This window comes from Euleptes europaea, chromosome 12 (genome assembly GCF_029931775.1).
Source record: "Euleptes europaea isolate rEulEur1 chromosome 12, rEulEur1.hap1, whole genome shotgun sequence".
NCBI lineage: Eukaryota > Metazoa > Chordata > Lepidosauria > Squamata > Sphaerodactylidae > Euleptes > Euleptes europaea.
The window spans coordinates 13357975-13367050 of NC_079323.1; the positions used below are offsets into that span (position 1 = coordinate 13357975).

General features: G+C 46.8%; 1 protein-coding gene across 1 annotated transcript in view; it reads right to left on the reverse strand.

Annotated features, from left to right (window-relative positions):
• MTMR2 (myotubularin related protein 2) overlaps window positions 1-8575 on the reverse strand; it is a 41394-nt gene extending 32819 nt beyond the window's left edge. The window contains exon 1 of the mRNA XM_056858095.1: window positions 8474-8575. The gene's annotated coding sequence lies outside the window, so the exon portion shown is untranslated. The remainder of the gene's footprint in view (window positions 1-8473) is intronic.
• Between the last annotated feature and the right edge of the window lie 501 nt (window positions 8576-9076).

Sequence of the window (9076 nt, forward strand, 5' to 3'; positions counted from 1 at the left end):
ACTAGGCACGTAGGTGATGTGAAAGACCCTGGAGAGCTGCTGCCGGTCTAAGTAGACAATGGACCAAGGGTCTGATTCTTTGATGGACCAAGGGTCTGATTCAGTATAAGGCAGCTTCATGTGTTCATGGGGGAGGGTTACAGGATTTTGCTCTCATGCACTATTTAGGTTGCATCTGAGTAATGTGATGGGGGACCCAATGGGAATCTTTGGGAAGGGGAACCTATGTTGGGTCTCAGCTACATGGTCCTTGAGGCATTGGTAGGCAACCAGGTTATGTTAAGTGGTCAGAGATAAGAGTTCTCCCATTACTTGGGAGATACTCAGCAAGTCTGGAGGGGGTTCTAGACTTAGCTGGGAAGACAGACACGAGGCCCAAGTACACATAATAGTGTCAGCCATGTTTGTTTGTTTTTTAATTCACACCCGTTCACATATAGGGTCTTTGTGCCGCTCCAATTCCAGAAGTGCACTCACAGAAAAACGCCTGAGGTGACCGAGTGCTGAAAGACGAAATGGAGAATGGGGAATAAGCTCAGCTCACCTTGTCCAACTGCCCCCTTTGGTATAAAAATGTGCCTCTCCCCAGCTTCACCCATAATGAAGAAGAAGAGTTGGTTTTTATATGCCGACTTTCTCTACCACTTAAGGAAGAATCAAACAGGCTTAAAATCACCTTCCCTTCCCCTCCCCACAATGGACACCCTGTGAGGTAGGTGGGGCTGAGAGAGTGTGACTAGCCCAAGGTCACCCAGCTGGTTTCATGTGTAGGAGTGGGGAAACAAATCCAGTTCACCAGATTAGCCTCCGCCGCTCATGTGGAGGAGTGGGGAATCAAATCTGGCTCTCCAGATCAGAGCCTACTGCTCCAAACCACTGCTCTTAACCAGTACACCACGCTGGCTCCCACTACACATGGTCAACAGTCTCTCACATCACCTGCTACCAAATCCTTTAACTGAAGATGCAGGGGACAGAACCTGAGACCTTCTGCGTACCAAGCAGATGCTGTACCCCTGAGCCACAGCAACTCCCCATAACCATTAAAATCTAGCCTGCTACCTTACTCCCTGCTTCTTGGTGATGCTGGACACCAATGACCCAAAGAGGATGAAAAGATAGACCTGCAGCGGTGTGGAGCATTTTAAACACATTAGATCAGTCCTGAGCATTCATGTCTCCACACTAATGCAGTTTGGGTCAAACTCTGAGGTTTGCTTTCAGAACAGTGATGCAGAACCTATTAGTTTGTTCAAATATATATATATATATATATACCCTTCCCTTTCAGTTATAATCAGCGAAGCAATTAATAAAATTCGTCAGGAGACAAAATGCAAACTAAAAACTGTACTAAAAAAAGATGCTAATCAGAGCAGAACAACAACAATTTTAAAAAGGTAACTGCAGTAGCAATTCATATGAAGACATCTATATCACAGCCCAAAAGGAATCTTTGCTGGACCATGGTGGCTTTTGATGATCCTGATAATCACTAGGTCTTTCCCCGTAAGTAACAGGGTTTGGGATGCTAGGGATCTGCTGTCTAGGCCTGCCGACCTCCAGGTAGCAGCTGGAGTTCCTCCAGGATTACAACTGATCACCAAACCACAAGAGATCAGCTTCCCTGGAGAAAATGGCAGCTTCAGACAGCGGACTCTATGGACATCACATCTCTGTTGCACTTTCTTCCCTCCCCAAACCTTGCCTGTCTCAAGCTCCACCCCCAAACCTCCAGGAATTTCCTGATCTGGAGCTGGCAACCCTACTGCCAACTCTTATTAAATTTCCTGTCCTGGTCATCATGAAGGGATTATTTTACTCATTATAGACAACTAGACTGGACTTATCTGTAACTACAGATTCCATCGGTTGCTGCTACCACTTCAGGTGTTATATGAGAATGGTAGGATGTGTATTATTTATAATAAATCCATCAGTCCTCAGGAAGGAGGGAGATTCCTGCACAGATTATATTCTGTACGGGAACCCGCCACAAACTGTGCAAGCAAGCCCTTGAAATGTAGGAGTTGTTGAAATGGAGAAAGAATCAGGCAGGAAGCCAAAAGAGAAAAGGTTGTGAGAACGGAAGTCTTCTGTTACATTCACACTGAACAGGTCATGATAAAGAGAGAAAAAAATTCTAGATATGATACACAATTAAACGAGTTGGTCATGGAACCAACAAGAAAGGACATAAATTTTGATTTAGTACTAGGGGCAGCCAGGGCTTGGAAGCCTAAAGCAAGCCCTGCTGGATCAAGCCAATAGGCCATGGAGTCCAATATCCTGTTTCTCACAACGGTAAACCAGATGCCGCTAGGAAGCCCATACGCTAGGGTTGCCAGGTCCCTCTTTGCTGCTGGCGGGAGGTTTTGGGGGCAGAACCTGAGGAGGGTGGGGTTTGGGGAGGCACTTCAATGCTACAGAGTCCAATTGCCAAAGCGACCACTTTCTTTAGGGGAACTGATCCCTATTGGCTGGAGAACACTTGTAATAGCGGGAGATCTCCAGCTAGTACCTGGGGGTTGGCAACCCTACCACACGCAGCAGCTCAAATTCAAAAGCCTCTCCTGATGCTGCCTCCACCAGCAACTAGTGTTCTCTGAACATGAAGCCTCCTTTTAGCCATCATTTATTCCATTTACCGTCTACCTTTCTTGCTGGGACTCAAGGCAGATTACAAAAAGCTCATGACTAATACCTGCTGATAGACCTGTCCTCCACAATAAGTCAAACCAGGACTGCCAGGGTCCGAGTGGGCTCGCCAGCCCAGACCGGGGGGGCCGGGGTTCTGCCTCAGCTGGCAAGCCCGTAGCGTGCTCCATAGCCAAGATCAGGAGCAGGGTGGTGGTGGTGGCTTCCTCAGCTGAGGAGCCCAGCTCGTACATCGTACTCCCCAACTTCGGGAGTGGTGGCAGAGGGCAATTCAAGTGCTGGGCTGGAGCCCCCACCTTCCGATCCCCGCTGGGATCTCCACATGGATCGTAAGGCCCCCGCAGCCCAGAACTGGAAGCAGGGGGGTGGTTGCCTCGGCTCGCGGGCCGGATAACAGCCCTCAAAGGGCCTGATCCAGCCCCCGGGCTTTATCTTTGACACCCTTGCGCCAAACTTTTAAAAGAAGGAGGACATTTAAATACGTTTTCTTTTTTAAAAGCATCAGCCCAAGCGTTAAGAGACATATGTTAAACATAACCATAGCCATAAACATTTTCCAGGCTGGCGAGAAGACCAGCCAGATGATCCAAGATCTTTGCCAATCCCAAATGCCTCTGATTTATACAGTCAAATGGGGGGAACGAGAAGACATCTTTCTTCAATATGACTTTACAGCACATGCTATAGGCACGCACTCTCACACAACTACTATCCAGCTTCATCCAAAAATGATGTCGTTAGAAATCCAACCAGTTCTCCGATTCAGAATGGCCAGAATTCAGGATGTATTTTAGCACCCATTTAAGATCTGCGTGAACAGCAAAATAGCCACTACAGCAAAATAGCCCTACAGCAAAATAGCCACTGTGTGAGTGATTTAAAGATGCTCCCCAATCATGGTGTGGCATTCCCTGAGACCCAGGTTAATTCATGTGGTGAATATTGCTTATTCTCACACACTTTTTGGTTATTCCCCACCACACACAGACTTTCTGAATGCCCCAAATTTAGTTTTATTTGCTACTCTGACTGATCCATTCGGTGCTTCTTGAGGGTCACTGGCTTGCCTTTAAAGAGATATCTCCTTTAAAGCTGCTCTTTTATGGCTGGTTTTATTGATGCGCTGTTTGATTATTGACTAGAAGTTGCCTAAGGAACCTTTGGCTGAGAGTTCTGGGGTAAAGACAGCCCCAATAAATAAAGTTTCCCAGTTTTAAAATGTAAACTTAACATACATTTTTAAAGGTAGTGCAGATTTTACAAACATGTGTTTGAAAGCACACATCACACACAAGTTCCCTTGTCAAAGAACCATGACAGTCTTGTTTCTCTTTACATAAGGTGTGAAATGGCTCTCAGATGCAAGGAGATAGGAGTCAATAGCTTCTTGGGCATTTAATTCCATTCTATAAATACCAATGCTTAGAAGTTCCTTATTAATTTCATTGTTTGCATCTTGATCCCTTCTGGGAAAGGCGTGTAGGATTCTTTGCTATCATTACGGTTGAACACGCTTAGCCCACAGAATAAGGCATGCTATAGACAGAGAGCCCTGACGTGAATAGAAGAACAGTTGGTTTTTATAACACACTTTTTCTCTACCTTTAAGGAGTCTCAAAGCGGCTTCCAATTGGCTTCCCTTCCCCTCCCCACAACAGACACCTTGTGGGGTAGGTGGGGCTGAGAGAGTTCTGAGAGAACTGAGACTGGCCCAAGGTCACCCAGCAGGCTTCATGTGGAAGAGTGGGGAATCGAACCCGGTTCTCCAGATTAGAGTCCGGCGCTCTTAACCACTATCACACTGGCTTGCCTGATCTTGTCAGATCTCAGAAGCTAAGCATGGTAACCCTGGGTAGTATTTGGAAGGGAGACCTCCAAGGAATACCAGGGTCATGATGTGGAGGCCGGCAATGGCGAACCACCTCCAAACGTCTCTTGCCTTGAAAACCCTACGGGGTCGCCATAACTCAGCTGTGACTTGATGACAAAAAGAAATAGACAGAGATGCATGGATATTAAAATGGTTGGCCCCTGTGCATGGGATGCTCTCCCTTGTTACTTCAGCTTTCCTTTTATCCCCCTTCTAAAGCAGTAAGTACCACTCCTTGACAAGATCTCTCTTCTCCTTTCCATGCCTACGACAACCTCTTCAGGCTATTCAATCATGGCTTGCGTGAACCGGCGTACACATGCTCAGGGATAATGCTAGCTATCCATGCCAAGGAACTGTGAAGGGCTTTTCTGACATAATTGGAAATAACTCAAACCACATGGACATCATACCAATGGATAAACACCCAAACACCACAGTCTGTCTGTCTGGCAGCAACAGCGCTTCTGAGGTAGACCTCAAGAGATCCCCCTCCAACAGCCTGCTGATGCTTTTCACTGCGGCACCTCATGCTCAATTTGAGGCCACCTTTGGGAACGCTTGCCTGCCCTTTCCTTGCTTTTCTGTCACAAAGCTGTCCTGATTTTCTTCTCCCACCTCCTACCATTGTCCACAGCTACAGAAAAACACACCTCAAAGGTATTCTGGGAAGAGACAGGCTGCGTGGTGTAGTGGTTAACAGCAGTGGTTTGGAGTGGTGGACGCAAATCTGGTGAACCGGGTTGGTTTCCCCGCTCCTACACATGAAGCCAGCTAGGTGACCTTGGGCTAGGCACAGCTCTCTTAGAGCTCTCTCAGCACTACCTACCTCATAGGGTGTCTGTTGTGGGGAAAGGAAGGGAAGGAGTTTATAGGCTGGTTTGATTCTCTTTAAAAGGTAGAGAAAGTCAGCCTATAAAAACCAACTGCCAGCATGGTGTAGTGGTTAAGAGAGTGGTGGTTTGGAGCAGTGGAGTCTGATCTGGAGAACTGGGTTTGATTACCCACTCCTCCACATGAGCGGCAGAAGCTAATCTGGTGAACTGGATTTGAAGAAGAAGAATTGGTTTTCATATGCCAACTTTTTCTGCCACTTAAGGGAGAATCAAACCAGCTCACAATCACCTTCCCTTCCCCTCCCTACGACAGACACCCTGTGAAGTAGGTGGGGCTGAGAGTGTGTGACTAGCCCAAGGTGACCCAGCTGCCTTTGTGTGTAGGAGTGAGGAAACAAATCCAGTTCACCAAAGTAGTGTCTGACGCTCATGTGGAGGAACGGGGAAACAAACTTGGTTCTCCAGATCAGACTCCACTTCCCCAGTCCTACACATTAAGCCAGCTGGGTGACCTTGGGCTAGTCACACTCTCTCAGCCCCACCTCCCTCACATGGTGTTTGTTGTGGGGGGGGGGAAGGTGACTGTAAAATGGTTTGATTCTTCCTTAAGTAGTAGGGAAAGTTGGCATATAAAAACCATCTCTTCTTCTTCTCCTTCAACTCTTCTTCTTCTCCTCTTCTTCTTCAACTCTTCTTCATTACTGATATTCTAAGAACTGAACTGTAAGTTTCCTAGGGCTCCACAGATCACAATTTGAAAACTACTGTCCTAAGCAAACACCCAAACTTCGTGATGCTAACCAAGATCTAACAGCAAGGCCAGACTTGATTCTGTCTAGAGCGTGTTAGGAATTGAGATCCCCAATGCTCAGATTCATACATATATTTGGAACTCAGTTTTTGTTTCCTGTAGCTGCAACCTTCATCAAAAACAAGTAGCTTGGAGAAAATATCCAAGGTCATGCTGCAGATTTTAAAAAGATAGTGTTCCCCCAATGCAATCCTCATTTAAAAAAAAAAAAAAAAGGAAAGAGAATTTCAAGGCCGGCTCTCTGACAGCCAGAACTCGAATCCCTCATGCAGGGATTCATTTGGGGAACTGGTTGAATGAAACAGAAGAAGAGTTGGTTTTTATATGCCAACTTTCTCTCCCACTTAAGGAAGAATCAAACCGGCTTACAATCACCTTCCCTTCCCCTCCCCACAACAGACAACCTGTGAGGTAGGTGGGGCTGAGAGAGCTGTGACTTGCCCAAGGTCACCCAGCTGGCTTCATGTGGAGGAGTGGGGAAACAAATCCAGTTCACCAGATTAGTCTCCGCCGCTCATGTGGAGGAGTGTGGAATCGCACCCGGTTCTCCAAATCAGAGTCCACCGCTCCAAACCACCGCTCTTAACCACTACACCATGTGAAAACCTCCATGAGAAACAGCCCTCCTGTGAAAACCTAACTACATCAGAAAAACAAGGTGATCAACATGCTAATTTTCCACACACACCCTTGTGCTCCCCTCAACAGGGCTACTTTACCCACAGATACGATGTGAAAACGAAGGCCATTCCTCCCGAGGGGTCCATATTGTGTCGAAAGCGAGCACAAGAGGTAACGCCGTGCGCATGACAACGGCCCTGCGCTCACGCTCGATGCTACAAGCTCAGAAAGAAGCAGCTACTATTTACTCCAGAAAAAGAAACACTGACTGAACACAATTTGCACCGGTCTCAATTCTCCAGATTGTACAAACCGGGAACAGACCAACACTGTCTCAGATTGAAACAGACTCAACAGCAGGGTCCCCAACACGGTGACCCCAGGAGCCACAGCACCCACCGCCACCTTTACTCGTACCCACCAAGTATTTTTATAAGGTGGGTAGGGTTAGGTGGGGCTTTTGCCCAGGCCAGCAGGGCTTCTGATTGACCATTTGAGATTGGATTGATGGTGCAGATTTTTAGCAGTGTTGCTTTGATGCAGCCGCCCCCGCAGTGCAAGGATCTTCACTGCGTGACTGAAGGGAAGCTGCTGCAGCTGTTTTAGGGCTGGCTTTGCCTCCTGTGGCAGCCGTTTTGTGGCTGTGCATATCGAGTTGTGTTAGAATTCCAAAGGTGCCCGCAGGCTCAAAAATAGGGTTGCCAGGTCCCTCTTCGCCACCGGCGGGAGGTTTTTGGGGCAGAGCCTGAGAAGGATGGGGTTTGGGGAGGAGAGGGACTTCAATGCCATAGAGTCCAATGGCCAAAGCGGCCATTCTCTCCAGGTGAACTGATCTCTATCAGCTGGAGATCAGTTGTAATAGCAGGAGATCTTCAGCTAGTACCTGAATGTTGGCAACCCTAAGCTACATTCTCATTATTGCAAAGCCAAGCCTTCCGGGATAGGGTTGACTAGCAATCCTGAGAAACTGGATTGGATCCACATATTTTTGGATATTTTTTAAGCAAAGGGACTTCAATGCCATAGAGACCAATGGGCCAAAGCGGCCATTTTCTCCAGGGATACTGATCTCTGTCGGCTGGAGATCAGTTGTAATAGTAGGAGATCTCCAGCTATTACCTGGAGGTTAAACAAATAAGAGCATCACTATGCCTGTACCTAGTAGGTTTGGAAATCAGCACAGTCAAAGCACAAAATTACAAAATTATTATTAGTGATTAGGACAAATTACAACAAGTGTTATACAACAACAACAAATGCTATCCTACTATGATACATATATACAAAATTCTCTCAATGTCAACCACACAGGTGTACACATATTCTCGATGCTATAGATGCAAATATGCAATTTTTCTTTATGGTGAGGTTGAAAAGTCCAATTCAAGTAGGATATCCAATGAATGGTATAATCCAGCTCATTCTAATCACTAATAATAATTTTGTAATTTTGTACTTTGACTGTGCTGATTACCTGGAGGTTGGCAACCCTACTCAAAAAGGTTGGGGAGCCCTGCTCCACAGAGACTAGCTACACTTTGCCAGAACATTATAGTTCTTCCTTCATGGAAATGGACACCAAGATGTTGCTGCCACACTTGACATTTCACATGGCACAACCCAGTAAAAGCGCTTTTTGCGTGACGGTTCTGTGGCCTATGCGGCCTAAAGACTTACCCTTAAATCCGGGGAATAGTTCTCTGTGGAGGTGGAGATGGAATCCGACGAGACAGCAGAAGCAGACTTTGTCTGCGCTGAATGGTCCGAATGAGAAGTGGACGCATTGCTGAAAGGCAGGATGCAGAGGAAGAAAGGAAGACAATTTAGCTTTGCAGAACTGCATATTCGGGAGAAATTTCTTACAGCCGCTGACTAACTGGTCCAGAGACCATCAGCGCTTAACCTTCAGCAATACCAGTGCACAGAAACTTGCTACAGACATGTGAAGCTCACCTTTGGGCCTAATGTGCAGGGTTGCCAACATCCAGGTGGGGCCTGGAGATACCCCAGGATCGCAACTGATCTCCAAAGATCAGCCCCCCCTGGAGAAAACTGCTACTTTGGCATTATACCTTGCTGAGGCCCCGCCCCTTCCCAATCTTGGCCGTTCCAGGCTCCATCCCCAAATCTCCAGGAATTTCTCAGTCTGGAGTTGCCAACGCTACAAGTTAGTGTGAAGGGACAGACCCGGTGTGAATGAAATTTTATGTCTGCAGTCCTGAACTTATTTGAAATTTAAAGGGATCTATTTCCGTGAGTTGTGACTTAAGCCTCAGAAGG